General features: G+C 56.9%; 1 protein-coding gene across 4 annotated transcripts in view; it reads right to left on the minus strand.

The window, feature by feature from the left end:
- Nucleotides 1–10,950, minus strand: part of STAT3 (signal transducer and activator of transcription 3) — a 35,080-nt gene extending 24,130 nt beyond the window's left edge. For 3 of the 4 annotated variants that reach the window (XM_050934588.1, XM_050934586.1, XM_050934589.1), the window contains exon 1: nt 10,853–10,950. The gene's annotated coding sequence lies outside the window, so the exon portion shown is untranslated. Of the gene's footprint in view, nt 1–9,389; nt 9,500–10,852 lie in introns of those variants that run through there. The other variant, XM_050934587.1, reaches the window with a different exon arrangement.
- Between the last annotated feature and the right edge of the window lie 8,579 nt (nt 10,951–19,529).

Consider the following 19,529-nt stretch of genomic DNA (forward strand, 5'->3'; position numbering starts at 1 on the left):
CGGCCCAGCACTTCTGAAAGGTTGCCCACCCCAGTCTAGACTTTGTTGCTTGTTTTGGTTCTAAGTGGCAGGTCATGAGATCACCCGAATTCCGATCTCGACCACAGCACAGGTTGCAGTGTTACTCAGCACAGAATTGGGGGATGTCTAGATACAGAGGGGCAGTGCGAACGTGCACCCTGAACACCTTCCAGGAGACCGCGGCAGGGGCCTTGCTGCAGGGAAACACAAACCCAGCCTCCAGCGCAGCTAAACCTATGCCCTGCCGCATCTTTCATAAAGATCATTTGAAACTACTCAGATGACGGCTGGAGAGCAGTTGTGTGCATGGCTCGGGGTGTTGGCAGTCCGAAACCAAGATCCCTGGGCTGCTGCATGACAGCGACGTTCTGACCAAGTCAGCCACGGCTCACTTCCGGGAACAGTTCCTGTACCGGGCGCCAAACCAATCTGAGCTTCTGTTCATGCATGCGAAATGCTTCCGAGTTCCCACAGCAAAAGAGAGGCAGGCCCGGCTGCCGAGAACAGCTTCCAGGAGCAGGCCCCACACGCGCACTCTAAATCAACCCCTTGGCCACAGGACCCACAGGCACCGACTGGAGCCAGGAATAGTAAATCACCCCGGAAAGCTAGGGCCTGAACTTGCCTCAGCTCCAAGGGGGGTGAGTGGGGAATACTGGACAGGGTGCAGCAGGTCACCCTGCCCCTCCCCACACACCCGTCTGTCTGTCCCACCTACTGCCCACATCTTGCCTCTTGTCAACTGCCAGCACAGCAGGGGCCCTCGCGGCTGGAGCCTCTGGGGCTGCCACCATCCAAATGGCCAGTCACAAGAACATCTCCAGGTGAATATGCAGAGTTAAACTCCTCTGCCCATGCTGCGCCGAGCTCGGCTCCTGCGGCCATACACTACAAGGCCTTTATCTGCAACCAGATTAAAAGAGCAGCCGAGTAGCAGCCATGAGCTGAGAAGCAGGAAGTCACATCCTCCCATTCCATCTAAGTTACATTAAAACACTGTAATATCAGGCTGTGACGAACTGGGGCTGTTCTTAATGTCCCCTCTGAATACTGTGGGGGGGCCTCAATTCCTGGCAGACCCTCTGTCGCCTGGCAACTAATGGCCAAGCCCTTCCCCCCCGCAAGGGGATGCTAAAGGTGTGGGAGAACAAAGAGGTCAGGTGACTTCCTGGCCCGGGAAAGAGACATAGCCGAGAGGAGGGGCTGGAGGGGGTTTCAGTCTGGCGCTGGCTGGGGATGAGGAGTGAAGTGCAGACGTGGGGGTCTGGCTCACTGCCCCCCAGAATGGACCCGGCCAAGGGGTCCAGTTCGTGGTACCTACAAGCTCTGTGTTAGACCCTGTTCCTGCCATCGAATAAACCTCTGTGTTACTGGCTGGCTGAGAGTCATGTCTGACTGCAAAGTGGGGGTGCAGGACCCTGTGGCTTCCCCAGGACCCCGCCTGGGTGGGCTCGCTGTGGGAGGTGCAGAGGATGCTGAATGCTCCAAGGAGAGACCCAGGAGGTGAAGCCGTGTGAGCTTCTTGCCCTGAAGAAGTCTGCTCCAAGGGAGACGAGGCTCCCCAAAGTCCTGCCTGGCTTTGTGGGGAGCAATTCCAGAGCATTGCTCAGGGACTCTGTGATACAGGCTGTTAAGGAGACCCCATCCTAACGGTCCCCACTATCACCACATAAAGAAAGATCTTATGATGGCTAAAGAAAACTTAGTTTGATAAAATCCTGTCGGTCAAGAAACCACTTATCGATAGCTGGGGTTGTGAAATCCTCATTTCTGTGTTGTTTTGTCATTATGGCCCCCACTTCCCTACTGTTTATCTGCATGGTCTCTGTCTGGTTCTTTAATTGTTTCTGTCTGTTACATAATTAATTTTGCTAGGTGTAAATTAATTAAGGTGGTGGGATAGGATTGGTTAGAGAATTTTGTTACACTATGTTAGGATTAAGAATGAGGAGTCCTTGTGGCACCTTAGAGGCTAACATTTATTTGGGCATGAGCTTTTGTGGGCTAAAACCCACTTCATAGGATGCATGCAGTGGAAAATACAGCAGGAAGATATACACACAGAACTATATTTTCCACTGCATGCATCTGATGAAGTGGTTTTAGCCCACGAAAGCTCATGTCCAAATAAATGTCTTAGTCTCTAAAGTGCCACAAGGACTCCTCATTCTTTTTGCTGATACAGACTAACACGGCTCCCACTCTGAAGCCTGTTAGGATTGGTTAATATAATTTTAGCACAAAGGACTGGTTAAGGTACAGCTAAAAAGAACGCAAATTTCACCACATAAAATGGGGTCCAGAAGGAAGTTCTTTGGGAACCAGCTCCAGGACACGGCCCCACAATCAGAGCTGACAGAGCTCAACTCTCTGCCAATGGCACCGGGCAGAGACTGGAGTCCCTCAGATGACCCGTCCCTGATGGGCCATCAAGAAAAGTTCATCGGTCTCCTTGGGAGTGGTGAGCATTGTATGTGTAGCGTGTGCCGTCTGCTTCTGGTGACTGTTAATAAATAGCGGTTATGTAGTATATTACTGTGTAAGAGCCTGTAAACCCACAAAAGATTAAGCCCTGAGTCCACAGGGAAAGGGGGTTGCTCGGAGCCCATGGAGGAGTAGAGTTAGGAGCTTTTCGCCTGAAGCCCTAGGAACTGGGTAAAGGTGGGTGCCCTTAAGCATGTAACTGAACATTTTGTGCAGGTAACAACCTGGGGGCAGGATTCAGGATGTGCTAAGCTGACTGGCCCATCACCAAGCTAGGAGCAGACGGGAAAGTACAGATGGAACTGCTCGAAGCTTTCACGTGGCCAGGGGGCAGCTTTGCCATCTCCTCTTGCCTGCCGCTCCACCCAGAGGTGGGTACAGAATTGAATGCAAGGGGCTCCTCTCCTTGGGGGGAGTTAGCCACCTGAGTGGCTGCATCTGTGCCAATGGCTACCAGTAGGGTGACCAGACAGCAAGTGTGAGAAATCGGGATGGGGGTGAGGGGCAATAGGAGCCTATATAAGAAAAAGACCCCAAAATTGGGACTGTCTCTAGAAAATCAGGACATCTGGTCACCCTAGCTACCAGAGTGTCCTGGACTACTGTACCAGAAGGGACGACTGTGATCATCTGCTCTGAACCTCTCACATTACACAGGCCACAGCCAGGCCCTGAATTAACTCCTGTTGGAATTAGAGCAGTCCTCGTTAGAGAAACATCCTCTCGATTTAAAAGTTGCCAGGGATGGAGAATCCAGCCCAGCTCTTGATAACTTGTTCCAAGGGTTAATTCTCCTCCCTGCTAAAAAAGTGAGTCATTTCCAGTCTGACTTTGTCCAGCTTCCACTTCCAGCCATGGGATTGTTACATATCTTCGTCTGCTAGATGGAAGAGCCTCGTCAAAATTCTGCCCCTCACCCAGGTCCTAACAGGCCAATCCAGTCGGCCTTTCAGCCGACTGGAAAAGAGAAGACAGAGGGGACATGATAGCAGTTTTCAGGTATCTAAAAGGATGTCATCAGGAGGCGGGAGTTCACTTGTTCACTTTAGCCTCTAATGATAGAGCAAGAAGCAATGGACTTAAACTGCAGCAAGGGAGGTTTAGGTTGGACATTAGGAAAAAGTTCCTAACTGTCAGGGTGGTTAAACACTGGAATAAATTGCCTAGGGAGGTTGTGGAATCTCCATCTCTGGAGATATTTAAGAGCAGGTTAGATAAATGTCTATCAGAGATAGTCTAGACAGTATTTGGTCCTGCCATGAGGGCAGGGGACTGGACTCGAGGTCCCTTCCAGTCCTAGAGTCTATGAGTCTCTTTGCTGGGCTAAACGGCTTGAACTGCTCGGGTCTATCACTTAAAGCATGTTCTCCAAGCCTGTATCATTCTCGTGGCTCCTCGCTGTAATTTATTGTCATCCTTCTTGAACTGTTGGCATGAGAACAGGACACCGGATTCCCGGCAGCAGTCAGATCACTGCAAAATACAAAGGCAATACAGGCCCTCTGCCCACTCGAAATTCCCTGTTTATGCACCCAAGGATGAGATTGGCCCTTCTGGCCACGGTGTTCAGCTCATCAGCCAGCATGAGCCCCAAGTCTTCTGAGCCCCTGCTTTCCAAGGCACAGTCCCCCATCCTGTAGCCATGGCTGATGCTCTTTGTTCCTAGATGTGTCATTTGCCTGTAGCCATATTAAATGTTTATTGTTGGTCTGCACCAAGCGATCCAGATAGCTCTGTATCAATGACCTGTCCCCTTCAGGATTCACCACTCCCCTAGTCTTTGGGTCATCTGCAAACTTGATCAGTGATTTCATGTATTCTTCCAGTCATTGATACAAATGTTAACTAGCTAGGGCCAAAACTGATCCTTGCAGGCCCCTACTAGAAACACACCCGCTCAGGGATTTCCTGTTGCAGTTACATTGAGACCTACCAGTTAGTCACTTTAATCCATTTAGCACATGCTATGTGGATTTTATATTGTTCTAGTTTTTAACATCAAAATGTTGTGCAGTACAAAGTCTTACTGAAGTCTATGCTATCAATGCTAATCCCTTTATCATCCAAACTTGCAACCGCACCAAATATATCTATATCAATATCAATTTAGTCAAGAGTCTATTTGCCATAAACTCATGTTGATTGGTATTAATTACATTACCTTCCCTTAATTCTATATTAATCCAGTCCTGCATCAGCCATTCCCAGTACTTTGCCTGAGGTCGACATCAGGCTGACAGGCCTGTAATTACCTGGGTTGGCCCATTTACTCTGTCCAGATACTGTCACATGAACTTTCTTCCAGTCCTCTGGAACTTCCCCAGTGCACCAAGAGTTACAGAAAAATCAACATTAATGGTCCATCGAGCTCCTCAGCCAGATCTTTCAAAACCCTTGGATGCAAATTATCGGGACCTGCCAATTTAAAGACAGCTAACTTTAGTAGCTGATGTTGAGCGCACTTCAAGGTTACTATTGAAATTGAAAGTGTTTCATCATATGACGACTAGCTCATATCTAGTGTTTCCCCCCCAAATACCAAACAAATATTTACTGAACACTTCTCCCTTGGCTGCATCATCATTGACAACTGTAGGCGCTGCTGCAGTGCGAGTAGTGACTGGCACCAGTGCGGCCACCTACAGCAGAGGTTTGTGCTGGTGGCAAAAGCCCCAGCATAGACAAGCCCCAAGAGAATGGAGGAAGAGCTACTCCATCTCTCTTGCATTATTAAAGCACTAGTCTGACTAACCTTTAAGGGGGTCCCTCACCCACCTAACCCAGACTTGCTACTGCTCAGTGTCCCCAGCCGAGGTTTAAAGACCTGAGGGATGAATCTTTCCGATTCTGCCTGGCTTCTGTCTCTGTGGTTAGCCTTTCCTTTCATCTCTGGAGCAGAGCCAGCCTGTAACCATTCTACTAGTATCTAGTCTCACGTCACACCGGTACTAGGTGAAATAAACAGAGACTCTGCAAAGGTACCAAACAGATGCTAGAACGTTAGCCTCGGGTTCCCTTGGTTATGCTATAGCAGCATTGGGGGTGTGCAGGCGGGGAACCACAGCTACCCTGGTAACTCTGATCACTGCTAGCAGGGGACAGGCCTGCATGGCACAAATTTCCTCCTCAGGAGGCACAAGAAATATACACTGGAACATTACTGCAGCCTTAACAGAGGACTGGCCTCCTCCCAAACAGCTCCCAACACCGTTCTCTTCCTAGCATGTTTCATTTGGGACCCAACTTCCTGAGCTGTTCCTGCACCGTGCCAGCAATTATGGGAGGCCATTTTAAGCTGATGCATTAAATGAGCCAAGTCACAGAGCACAAGTCTCTCCTTCTGAGCACAAGTCTCTCCCCCAGCCTAGCAGCTGAATAGGTTTGGAAAACCACAAGGATCATTAAACTCCAGTGTGTCTTGCCATGGTGGAGGGCAGGGGTGGGTAATGAATAGTTACAAATAGCTTCTCTCAGTCCTTGCACTTTGAATGCTTGATAACCTGCCTTGGCAGGCACTCCCATGAAAGCCAGGCAGTAGTGAGTGAGAGGTGCTGTTTAACAACCTTTGTTCTGGGGACTGAAATGCAGCTGAGGAACAATGCAGTGCAATCTGTGCTCCAGATCTCCTTTGGGAGGGGGTGGGGATGGGGGGGTTGTAATGAATCCAAAATGCAGCATGCCGAGTGGGGAGCTGCATGGCAAGCTGCAGGGGACAGCCAGACCCCTCCAAAGAGCCTCCGTTTTCTTGGAATGCTCCAGGGCTATTCTCACTCCTCCACCATGCCAAGCCAGGAGAATGACGCCCTGCAGCTTTACGTCATGCTATGCGTAAGGCAGGCTGGAAAACAGGAATTCTCCTTCATGAAAAATGCTTCATCCCACATTGGAACGAGACAGAGAGCAAGAGAAACATGCACGCACCAGAAGAACCAAAAGCCTGTCTCTCCCGGCACTCACCTGGGATGTGGGAGACCCAGCTTGAGGTCCCTGCCCCAATCAGGCAGAGAAGGGATGCCTGGATCTTCCATGTGCCTTAATCACCAAGCCAGGAGGGGATGGGTCTGTCTCCCCCTCCTTCCCATCCTGGAGGACCCAAGAAATCTCAAACTCTTCATCGGAACATTTTGGTGTTGATAAATTGGTATTTTCCAACAAAGAAACAGCAAGTGAAATAATTCCCGACCAGCTCTCAGCAGAGGTCCTAATTGTCTGTGGGAGTCATTCCCGCCACCCACCAAAGCTTTCAAACGAACTTCTCTTCCTCGTCCCTCAAGACAGGTTTGTGAGGCTGCAGCAGTAGATGAACAGAACTTCACCAGCTCAGGGGAAGTTCTGCCTGGCTGTCTGTAGTATGACAAAATACATGGACTTCTTCTGTAACAGAGAAAGTCCATTGCCCCAGGCAAATGAGCGAATATGGCTCTCAGGGTTCAAATGGCCAAGAAAAGTAACCCTGGAGGAGGAGAAAGTAAAGTGAAGTAATCAGTGCAGAGATTTAGGAAAGGGTGAAGGATGGTGCAGCTTTTCGGCACTAGCCTGGAACCTGGGGAATAGTCCATGCTCCTCCAGAGAGTTTGAGTAACCTTGGGAAAGTCACTTAGTCTCTCTGCCCCTCATTGCCTCATCTGTAAAATGGGGAGAAGACACCCACCGGGACTGAGAGGCGCTCGGATGCTACGGTCATTGGGGCCAGATAAGGACCAAAGAGATTTCCTGACACAGTGCTGCAAAATCATCTACCATCATGAACCCCAGACCTTGTGCTTCACCCCAGACGACAGTTTTCTTCATAAAACTACTACTAAAGACAACGGTCTGGTCCAGCTGAGATCTGAGCTAGCACAAAACACACTCGCAACTGCTCACAGTGAAAACAAGCAAAGGAGAATAAAATGCCACTCAGAGTTCACATCTGTCGGAAACATGAATCAGCTTGCTAAGCCTTGGGTTGACCAAATACAGAATCAACATTTCTGGTTTTCAGTCTTGATTCCCAACAATCTCAGTAACCCAGCAGTTTTGATCGATATCAATGCAATGCCTCTAAGAACAGATTCTGCAAGCTCTGCTAGAAACTCTTTTCTTAAGCATTGTGAAATTCACGCCATAAGGATCCTTTTGTGATCAAAACCTGAGAGCAGTCGGGGGGCGGCATGCAAGGCCAGAACCCAACATAAACTAGTTTTTTGAATGTCCAGAGTTTGGCTTCTTAAATCAGCTCAGTGATTCCCCCATCCATCTGCTCCAAAAATGCACTGAACTCTACAACCGCTTCATGGAATGAACAAGGCCATCTCGACACTCCCACCGCGTTTGCAGAGCAGCTGCAGCACTTTGATACTCAAGGCTCTGAGTAATATGGACAGCAGACACTGTCACCCCAAGGTTCCCCAATGCTAGTGCAGAGGCTGGCAAGAGGGAGGAATGCTCAGGGTCAGAGCCTGGATGTTTTACAGAGTTTGGTCAATACCAACCAGTTCCTTCCTTGCAATAAACTACGGGATTTGTGGGAGGGCCCATAGGTGGCTAGGGCTGCCAGGTGTCTTGTTTACAACTGGAACACCCATCAAAAAGGGACCCGGGCAGCTCCGGTCAGCACTGCTGACAGGCCCACTAAAATTCCAGTTGGTGGGGCTGGCAGGCTCCCTATCTGGCCCCCCAGAAGCAGTGACATGTTCCTCAGTTCCCAGGTGGAGGCACAGCCAGGAGGACACTGCACAATGCCCCCACCCTGAGCGCCAGCTCCGCAGCTCCCGTTGGCTGGGAACCACAGCCAATGGGAGATGTGAGGGTGGCAGCACACAGAACCACCTGGCTGCACCTCCACCTAGGAGTCGAGGGACATGTCACTGCTTCTGGGAGCCCCCCTGAGGTAAGCATCACCCCGCACCTCCCTCCTGCACTCAAACTCCTTCCTAGAGCCTGCACCCCACATCCCCTCCTACACCCAAACTCCCTCCTAGAGCCAGGACCCCGCACCCCACACACACACCAACCCTCAGCCCCCTCCCACACCCCAAATCCCTCTTCCCCAGCCCCACCCCAGAGCCCACAGCCCAACCCACTGCCTCAGCCCGGAGACTCATCCCACACCCTGGGAGAGACAGAGTGAGCATGGGCAGGGCCTCTGGGAAGGGGTGGGGCAGGGATGTTCGGTTTTGTGCGATTAGAAAGTTGGCAACCCTATGGGCATGGAAAGCTAAGCCTCCCCTAACCCAGCCATGGGCCTCCCTCGCTCCCCCTCTCCCCTGAAGCTGGCAGGGGCTCAGCTCCAGCTGGCAGCCTGGAGCTTGGGCTGGCAGCCAGAGGCTGGAGCGGCCAGGAGTGGCTTGGGCCAGTGCTCAGGCCAGCTGGTGGCCTGGGGTGGCTCAGGCCGGCCTAGAAGCAGGCTGGCCAGGGCTCCAGCAGGCAGTGGCAGAGCTAGGGGCTAGCCTCCCTGAAGAGGGGGCTCACTCGCTGCCCGTGGGACACAACACCTTGTTGTAAAAGCACCAAGTGGTGGCATTCACATACGCTCTTAGTAATGCTGATTCCATGCCTTTCAGGTACAATGCTCTTATCTGTTTCTCTAAGGTGCCTAGCTCATTTCTGGGTGCCAGAAAAACGGCCCCCCATCCCCCCAGTGGCTGCAGACCTAGCGCCTCAGAACAGAGAGAAAGTGGACAAGTAACAACAAAAGTGAAATTGTGGAGTCTTCTGGCCGAGGCTGTGAGACCCACCCAGCCCTGACACCCTCGTCAAAAGCAAGGTGATTCCAATCATCCCTGACACCGGATATTAGGCCTTTTTCATCCTGCTTCAACTTTAGGCAGCTCTGCTGCTAGACAGGAGAGGTGCAGGGAGCTCACAAGCGCTAGCAAGGAAGTTTCTCAAACAAAAAGCACCTTTTTCTACTGACAGCACTGTGCAAAGAGACGCCCCTCCGGCCACTGGCTGGGGCCTTGTGCCCAATTCGCTCAGCAAGTCACCTTGGAGCGTGGGAACAGGAGGAGTCAGTGGCCCTGGTGGGAACAGCAAAGCAAAGGTGCTTAGCAGCTGGGCCCAGCTCCTAACTCCAGCCCCTGGGCTGCTACTGAGCCAGTGACAGCAGCGCCTGGCTGGGTCAGGCTCCCGCTCAGGCACAGCTGGTCTCCCTCAATCCCCATCAGCTCCCAAGGGAGCAGTGAGCAGGCACCCAGGGCCCCTCGCACTCACTGTGGCCCAGCACCACCTATGCTAGCCCCGGTGCGTGGCTGCAGCAGGGCCCGGGCAGAGCCAGCAGCCAAGCCAGGCTGATGCAAGACAAGATGGAAGCGGCTGCCGGGGGCATCACCACTTTCTGTTTCCTGAGTCTCGGGCATTTAAATCTCATTCTCAGAACAGCCCCTGGCCGCTGCCTGGCTGGCGACTTGAGAGCGCGCCAGGGGCACCTAGCACCCATGGGAGCAACTGCCGTGCCGCGCCGGTCTGACCCCAGCACCCATGGGAGCAACTGCCGCGCCCCGCCCCCCCCCCGGTCTGACCCCAGCACCCATGGGAGCAACTGCCGCGCCCCCCCCCGGTCTGACCCCAGCACCCATGGGAGCAACTGCCGCGCCCCGCCAGTCTGACCCCAGCACCCATGGGAGCAACTGCCCCGCCCCCCCGCCGGTCTGACCCCAGCACCCATGGGAGCAACTGCCCCGCCCCCCCGCCGGTCTGACCCCAGCACCCATGGGAGCAACTGCCGCGCCCCCCCGCCGGTCTGACCCCAGCACCCATGGGAGCAACTGCCGCGCCCCGCCGGTCTGACCCCAGCACCCATGGGAGCAACTGCCGCGCCCCGCCGGTCTGACCCCAGCACCCATGGGAGCAACTGCCGCGCCCCGCCCCCCCGCCGGTCTGACCCCAGCACCCATGGGAGCAACTGCCGCGCCGCGCCCCGCCCCCCGGTCTGACCCCAGCACCCATGGGAGCAGCTGCCGCGCCGCGCCCCGCCCCCCGGTCTGACCCCAGCACCCATGGGAGCAGCTGCCGCGCCGCGCCCCGCCCCCCGGTCTGACCCCAGCACCCATGGGAGCAGCTGCCGCGCCGCGCCGCGCCCCGCCCCCCGGTCTGACCCCAGCACCCATGGGAGCAGCTGCCGCGCCCCGCCCCCCCGCCGGTCTGACCCCAGCACCCATGGGAGCAACTGCCGCCCCCCGGTCTGACCCCAGCACCCATGGGAGCAGCTGCCGCGCCCCGCCCCCGCGCCGGTCTGGGCCCAGCACCCATGGGAGCAGCTACCAGCCCTGCGCCTCCTGGCGGTCTGGGCCAGCACGGGGGCACCCACACGCCCTCTTGCGCCTTGAGCACCCCGAGGGGGCCCCCGCCCGGCTCCCTAGCTCACCTGCGCGGACGGGGGTCCCAGGCGGGGCGGGGCGGCGGCGGCTCCGGCTGCCTGGGGCACTCGGCCTCCTGCTCCCTCCGCGGCGGACCAGAAACCTGCAGCCCATCAGCCCCGCCCCTCCACGGGACTCGTCACAGCGCCGCTGGCCAATGGCGCTCCGCCTTTGCTCATTATTCACGAGAGGACGTGACCTCTTGGCCAATCAGAGCCTCTTATCCACGAGACTCGTTTATTATTCATGAATTGCCGGGGGGGTGCCCCCGGTGGCTCTTCCGGCATGAATCTTCCCCTCCCGCCGCATGGCCGGGCCAGGGGAGAGGGGAGCCTGGAGGCTCCGGGGCGGAGCGGCAAGTGCCGGGAATGTCCATGCGGGAAACTCAGCTGAGTTCCGGGCAGCGCCTGACATCAGCGCGGCGGGGCTGCCGCTGTCACCGCCCCTTAAAGGGCCAGGGGCACGTGGGGGGCTGAGCCCGGGGGCACGTGGGGACTGGGCCTGATGGGGGCTGAGCCCGGGGGGACGTGGGGACTGGGCCTGATGGGGGCAGAGCCCGGGGGGCATGTGGGGGGCTGAGCCCAGGGGGACGTGGTGACTGGGCCTGATGGGGGCTGAGCCCGGGGGGCCTGATGGGGGCTGAGCCCGGGGGGCACGTGGGGACTGGGCCTGATGGGGGCTGAGCCCGGGGGGAGGTGGGGACTGATGGGGGCTGAGCCCAGGGGGACCTGGTGACTGGGCCTGATGGGGGCTGAGCCCGGGGGGACTGATGGGGGCTGAGCCCGGGGGGACGTGGGGACTGGGCCTGATGGGGGCTGAGCCCGGGGGACACATGGGGACTGATGGGGGCTGAGCCCGGGGGAACGTGGGGGGCTGAGCCCGAGGGGCACGTGGGGACTGGGCCTGATGGGGGCTGAGCCCGGGGGGCACGTGGGGGGCTGAGCCCGGGGGGCACATGAGGGAGGGAGCACATGAGGGGGCTGAACCTAGGGATAGGGGCACATGGGGACTGGGCCTGATGGGAGGGTACACTGGGGGTGAGACTGGGGGCAGGAACATGGGGATAGGGTACATGGGGGGCTGAGCCTGGGAGGAGGGGCAAAGTGGGGGTGGAGGCACATGGGGAGGGTGAGACTGGGGGGCAGGGACATGGGAATGGGGTACATGGGGGGCTGAGCGGCAAAGTGGGGGTGGGGGTATATGGGGAGGGTGAGACTGGGGAGCAGGGCACGGGGATGGGATACATGGGGGGCTGAGCCTGGGAGGAGGGGCAAAGTGGGGGTAGGGGTGAGGGTACATGGGGAGAGTGAGACTGGGGGGCAGAACACGGGGATGGGGTACATGGGGAGCTGAGCAGGACTGAGTTTATTTCCCCAAGGAGGGCTCAGCCTTTCAGCCTCCCCAGGGGGATTTGAACCTGTGTCTTCTCAGAATCTGTGAGCATTAGCCCCAACGCCCCACCACCACTATCCCCACTGTGAAATTGGGGCAGCCCTGGGCTGGGCAGCAGACATCCCTGTACATCCAGATGCAGCTGCCTCTGGGGCTTGGTGCATAGAGTTACCAACAGTCCCTTATTCCCTCATTGCAGTACAAGAAGACTGGGAGTTGCTAAGTGCTGCAAAAAACAGCAAGAAACACCCCTGGCAAAGGGAGGTGAGTGCTGCTTAGTATTATTATTAAAAATAATGATGAGGATAATACCAGAGGAGGGGTGTGGCAGGAGTGCTAAGAAAACAGTTCCTTCTTTCAGAAATACAGCGTTGGCAACCCCCAATGAACAGCAGCGCAGCAGTTTAGGACAGGAAGTGGGAATTTTAGTGTGACAGAAATTGGCCAAATAATCTCTGCAATTTATTTCAGCTCCTTGTGTCTGTGCCTTGGACTGGGGCTGGGGGGCATCTGTGCCATGCCCTGGGGGGCTGCACGAGGCAGGTCTGGCACATTCTGCTGCCTCTTCTCCCCTTCTGGATGCTAGTGGGGGGTGGGGGAGGGTGGAAGAGGTGCATCAGATCAATAGTCTTGTGCTCATCACATCTGAGCTCCACTTCTCTGTCCCAGAGTGAAGCCAGTGCCCCGGCATCTCCTGCATCAGAGCTGGCTCGCAGACTGGTGGCTGTGTTTAATGCCTCCATGGGTTTCCTTCCTGCCCCTGCTGCCCCAGCCTGGTCAGGGACACACATAGGACATCCCAGAACTGGAATCCCTGCCCTTTGCACCAGAGCGTGGGGGATGGGCCAGGAGGAGGCTCTCACCTCCTAGACTGTTCAGTACAAGGCCAGAGACTTCTCTCTGATCATCCTCTAGGAGCTAAGCCAGGCCCTCACCAGCATCCCTCCCACTTCAGAAAAGCCAGAGATGTTAAGTCCAGAAGGGACCATTAGTCCTAACCTGACCTCCTGCACAACTTAGGCCAGGTAACGTCTACCACTGCCCCCTGCATCCAGCCCATATCTTGTGATTGAGCTAGAGAGTATGTTTTAGGAGACCCAATCTTGATCACGATGGAGCAATTTCTGGTGAGGATGTGATCAGCTTCCCTTATGGCACATCCTCTGTTTGAAACCCACGTCCAGCAATGGTTGTTAAGGTGCCTAAAGAAGGAGCCCATTAGAGATAAGCTCTTAGTGGCACCACAATATCAAAACCTGGATGGTGATGTTGTTCGGGGAACCCGCACCAAAGGAACCGATCGAGATTTCATACTCATCCGTTCAATCGGAGCTCTGAGTGCTAGCAGTGTGTCAGCTGGCGGAGCGGACTGGATTTTTGCTGCTCGCTGGTGGTGCAATGTGTCTTTTTCTGCAGATGATGCATCTTCTGTTGGCGCATAGGCCCCAATGACAGATAAGTGTCCACAACAATGTTGGACAGAGAATTTCAGCCCCACATTCCCAAGGGCTCCAAGATGCTGCCCACCCTATGGGTAGAACAGCTCATGGCAGAAGACGAAGGTCCAGAACCTTGGAGCTGGGCCCCCAGACCTGCTTGGGCAAGTAGGGTCAAGTACTCTGGAGAGCACCAGTGAGTTCACCTCCATAGGCTGCAAGCAGAATTCAAACAGTCACAGCAAAGTGGACATTCTTCTATGAACAGGTTTCGCCGCCTCCTGCACAGTGTATGTCTCGCCAATCATAGAATCATAGAACTGGAAGGGACCTTGAGAGGCCATCTCCAGACCCCTGCACTCACAGCAGGACTGAGTATTATCTAGACCATCCCTCAGAGGTATTTGTTCAAGCTGCTGTTAACAACCTCCAGCGATGGAGATTCCACCACCTCCCTAGAGATGCCAGAGCCAGAGTTCGTGATCTGTCCCACCTGTGTCGTTCCTGCAATGCTGCACCAGTCGGAAACCAGGACTCTCTCACCAGCTGACTCATCAGTGCCAAATCCTCAGCATAAAGTGGTTTGACTTTGCGCGAAAGGCCTCAATCTTCTCACGACGACTGGGCCTTCCTGCCATCACTCATCATACCCAAAACAGCAGTGCAGGCTCTTCGGCTAGCGCACTCCCAGAGTGTCCAGCGACACGTGCTGAGGTGCATGCCGTGACCCTGCCTGGCACCACCTGCGGGACCCCCCAGGCCTTGTGGATTCATACGATTCAGTCAGGGCTGGAAACTTCACTGCATGGCGCCTGGTGTGACGCCACCTACCGTGGTCACTCCGGCTGGCATGAGGCTCCTTCGTAGATTGTACCTGTTTGAGGATGATGCCTGTGATCAGCAGATGCCATCCAGTGGAGAATCCACCACACCCTTTGGGAAGAACAAAGGCTCCTTTCATAGAATGAAGCTCCCGAGCCCAGCCCCAACGTTGCTCTGACCTCAGCTCCCCTGAATCCCAGAGTCCGCCCTGCTCCATCCTGGCGGGCAGCAGAGCCTTCGCCATCAGGGCTCTCACTGCCCCTGCCCCTGGGGTGCACTGTCCTGATGGCAAATCGCAAGGAGAAGTTGCCTTGACCTCCTGGGCTGGTGTGGAGTGTGGAGCACAGTTCTCTGGCTGTTGCTGACTCCCAGGACTTCTTCCTCCCTTGGCCTGTCTCGAAGCCCCTTCCTGGGCTTGGTCCTCCGCAGACTCTTTGCCCCTTTCTGGGCTCTGCAGAGTTCTCTGCTGCCCTTGTCCCGGGTGATACCACCCAGTACTTTCTCCCCGGAGGCCCCGTTCCCATCAGCCTCTCCCAGGCTGTCTGTGTGTGTGTCCCTTTCCTCCAGAAACCCGATGCCTGGGCTGCATCCCCAGGGCTGTCTCTTTTGTCCAGGCTCATCACAGGAGCTGGTCCTGCCCTGGGGCTTCCCAGCATCTCTCCTGGCCCTTTGCTAGAGCTCCCTTCCCAGGACAGCATCCCCAGGAGCTCCAGGCCAAGCTCCCTGCCTTGACCCTGACTCCTTCTGGTAGGTGTCATCCTGCCCCTCTCAGCTGGGCTGGCTGCCCTCCAGGTGCAACCCAGGGCACTCATTGCCCTCTGCTAGGTCCTTTCTCTGCCAGCGTGAGGCACACGCCCCGCACAGCCTGGGACCCTTGGCAACATCTGAGGCCCCAGCTAGGGCATGAGTGGCTCGTTCACTCAGCTGCCATCGAGGAGAGCTGGCCCTGGGCATTCCCAGGGCATCTCAGAGCCCTGCACAGATGCTAACTGCTGCATCCTCATGACCGCACAGCATGGCAGAACGTGCCATTAGCCCTGGTAACCAATGCTTAGCCACTGGGAGCCAGATGCAGGGCTAGCACGTAAACCCAGAAGACCCAGGCTCTTAGCCCCACGACTTCGCTGTAACTTCATCTCCAAGCCTGGGGCCTCAGGCAGAGCCAGTGGCAGCCCTGGGAGCTCAGCCATGCATGGAGATGTGTAGCATTCACCTGCCTGCTACAGAGACAGCAGGGGACGGATATGCGTGTGTGACGTTGTACGTGGCGTAGTGCCCCTCAGGACAAGGGGGCTGGAAAAGAACCAGTGGTCTCTGAGGGGAAGTGATCCATGTGGATCCCATCTCCTGTGTTCCTGGAAGCTACCAGACACCTGGCTAGGCTCCTGGCTAGGACACAGGCAGCGATTGCATCATGCATGGGCTCAAGGGAACAGGTCATGCTGTCCCCTTCCCGGCTGTAGGTGTGTTTTTAAACAATTCCCTGGGTCGCTCCTGCTTTTGCAAGCCTGATAACATCCCCCCTGACCCACCCGCCTGCTGCTGCTGCAGAAACCCGCTGGCTGCTTTGGTTCCTCCGGGGGTTTTCAGTGGAACTAAAAATAAGACAGTGTGTTTATTTGCCAATAAGAGCTCCAGCTGTGCTGCTCCAAATGCCTGTTCTGTTCCCCAGGATTCAGAACAGACATTCATGGCTCACTGTCCCCCCAGCCCTATTGCTGCACTGATTACATTGCAGAGGGACCCCGTTTTCCTGGGGGGAGAGTCTGGTGCAGCACTGAACCCCCCAGATCATGGCGTGGAAACCCGAGTAGTGTTTCAGTAACAGTGCTAGTAACTCTTGGCAGGACAAGCTGCATTTCCACCTGCTGCTCTGTTCTGGCTCCAACTCTCTGGCTCCTTTGCACAGACGATTTCCTCCTGCCGTGGTGGGGAAATGGCCCCTTAGATTCTGTGTCTGTGCAGCCTCACGAGCCCCAGCTGAGTGCAGAGGGCAGGGCAGGTCCAGCCATGCTATTTCTCCAACTGTGAGGCCCCTCAACCCCCTGCTACGGCACTCCAGCCCTTGGCACCACCCCCCAGCTCTGCCGATGCCCCTTGATCCTTAGGGGCAGGTCCCCCACTGACCTGGCCCTTCGGACGCATGTACCCACTAACCTCACAGGCAACCCAGCAACTGCTGCTGCTCTGCAGTGAGGGCGCGGGGCGCACCTGGGACGCAGAACTGGGATTGTTTGCGTGAGTCGTGTGGGCAGCGGGCTGTGCTGGGACCCGGCTCAGACGGGCTCTGCAGGGGTGGGGATGTATTTTCCCAGCTAAACAATTAGGCGTTGGGGGGCCAGCCGGCTGGGTGCCCTTCGCTCCCTTGTGCCCTGGGCTTTCCTAGCACACTCTGAGGAGAATCCCCGTGGGCTGCCGCATGTTGGCTGGTGATGTCACAGGAAAACCCACCCAGCCAAGGCTTGCTGGGAGCCGAGCCCGGGCTGTCCCTGCCCCGTCCCCTTGCAGACTCTCCCTAGGGTTGAACAAGACCCAGAAAAGGTTGCGAGGTTCCTGAAAACGCCTGTCCCTGCTGGGAGCCAGCCCCTGGCAGATGAGGCGGAGCTGCCTGGTGCAGCTGCGTCCAGACCCAGGGTTTCCAGCTCCCTTCTGGCAGCAGCTGGCGCTGGGCACTGCCAGACAGGCAGAGGGGCCCCGGGCTGGCAGCTCCTCTCTGCCCCATGTGGCTCCCCCCACCCCGGTTCTCTGGCAGTGTCCCCAGCTGGTGACCTTTTCCCCAGCCCCCACCTGGGGCTGGAGCGGCTTTGTCTCTTGCCCCCGCTCATTCGTGGGCAGGGCGCTGAGGCAGCGCACAGCTGCACTGTCAGTGCTGGGAGGAAACCTCAAGGCAGAGCTCCCCTCCTCCCCCCTGCCCACACCAGCGTTCAGCGCCGGGCCGGGGAACACTGGGTGGTTCCCCTGAGCCCCTCCCCACAGCCCAGCCTGCTTCCCAGGGTGCCCCCGCTGTGAGCGCGTGTGCAGCAGCGGCGGGGTAGAGAGGCCTGGCCAGGATGGGGCAGTTCCTGCTAGTGGCCAAGGCCTCCCCTTTCCAGGGTTTGGGGCTAGCGGCTCCACAGGGGCTCTCACAGACCCACAGGGACTGGGAGCCGGGATCTCGCCATTCCCACCTGCATCTCAGCATGGCATTGAGAACCCCCCGTTCTGGGCTGGTGCTGGTTCCTTCTCCCCCTTCTGCAGGCTCTAAGGTGTTTGCCTGTCGGGGTCTGTTGGGGGAAGTGGTGCTGGGAGAAGCTGGGCCAGGCCAGCCTGTTTCGACCCCCCCAAGCCTGTGTGCTGGATGGTGGTTGTGCTGGGAAAACAGGGAGAGGGCAGGGAGGGGCTGCTAAGCCACGGTTCCCTCAGCTGGGGCCAGGCCGGAACCCACTGGGCCAGTGCAGCCTGAAAGGCCACCCCCATCCCAGCATTCCCAACTCCGAATCCCCCACCCTTAGTGGAGGGATGCTGGGCACTCACTGTGCTGGTAGCAGTGATTCCCCAGGGGCCAGGCTGGGGAGGGACATGTGATTGCTGCGTGCCTCGGTTTCCCCCGTAACATGGGAGTGATGGCGCTTACCTGCCCCACTAGGGGGCAGGGTGAATCCACAAATGTGTTTGAGGCTCAGGGCCTGCGGGATGGGGTGGGGGGGAGCGTGGAGATGGGTGTCCAGCCAGCCTGGGGTGGGTCACTGCTGGGTCTGGGTACAGGAATGGGGGAGCTAGGCACACAGTGACAGAGGGAGTCAGGGTTCGCAGCGAGCTGCCTTCCCCCAGAGGGGTTGTCCAGCTTCTGCCATGTTCTAAATACCCAGCCCTCTTCCTGAGAAAGCAAAACAAAACCCTCCCTGGTTTTATGTAGGACCTACATTATTGGGATGAAATCACAAGGAGCAGGTGCCTTTTGTTGCCTGGTCCTAGGGGCCCCTCGATGCTCTCCAGCAAACTTTGATTCAGCCTTTTTTAAACTGCCGCCCCCCCGTGGAACTGGCACATATGGAGAGCACACTCGGCTCCCACCTCCCTGCCTGGCCGCATCCATCTCCCAAGAGCTGGAGCCAGAATATGGGTCAGGTCCTGCCTATACCACTGACTCCCTTTGGGGCTTCTGGGGGTCACTGGCCCTCCCTGGGCCTCTGTCCCTGCAACTGGAGCCTGGGGTCGCTTGTGGGGTGCAGCATGGCCTGGCAGAACATGGGAGTGGCCCGGAGTGATGTCCCAGGCCCCCTTGGGAGCAGGAACCCTGTCCCCTGAGTGGGGAGGAGCCAGGTGTAGGGCGGGAGGGCTCACTGGGGCAGGGGAAGGGCTATTTGGACACCAGCAGACTCCTAGTCCTGCTGCCAAGGTCGCAGACACTCGCTCATCGTTGGTGAGTCATTGCCCAGCACGGCCTTGTTCTCTGATGCCACGTGAGGGCTGGGCATGGCCGGGCTCACTGGGTGCCAGCCTGGGCACGTGGTGCCTGCTGTTCCCCCTCTCTGAGTGCGGCCTGGGGGTGGGGGGGATGAGCGTCTCCTTGCTCAGCCCAGTGTTGGGGGTTACTGCTGCCCAGGGCTCCCGTGTTCCCCTCCCACCAAGCTTTGGCAGAGCTGTGCCTGCTGCATGGGGCATCGCCTCTCCTGGCTTCTGAAATCCCGGGCCCTCCAGCACATGCCCTTGTTCTGGGGGGTGGCCGCGGCCAACCTATGTGTCTAGTGGGGGTGCTGAGAGCCATTGGACCAAACTGTAAGGCCAGGGTGCTGCATCCCCCCGAGTCCCCGCTGTTCCAGCACCTATGGCCCCCCTGGCCTGTTTGCCGCAGGTCTTGTCCCTCCAACAAGGGGAAGGTTTCCCCCATTGTGCTGGGGCACCAGTTTAACCTGGGTGAGGGAGCAAACGGTGCTGCCCTCTGGCAGCTGGAGCCCCCTGCCCTGCTTGTGGGGCAGAGCCCTGGCTCCCTTCCACCCAGCAGCAGCCGGTGCCCTTCGCCCCCGTCCGTGGGAAACATGCTCCACTCTTGGCC

Source organism: Gopherus flavomarginatus, chromosome 25, assembly GCF_025201925.1.
Source record: "Gopherus flavomarginatus isolate rGopFla2 chromosome 25, rGopFla2.mat.asm, whole genome shotgun sequence".
NCBI classification, from domain to species: Eukaryota; Metazoa; Chordata; order Testudines; family Testudinidae; genus Gopherus; species Gopherus flavomarginatus.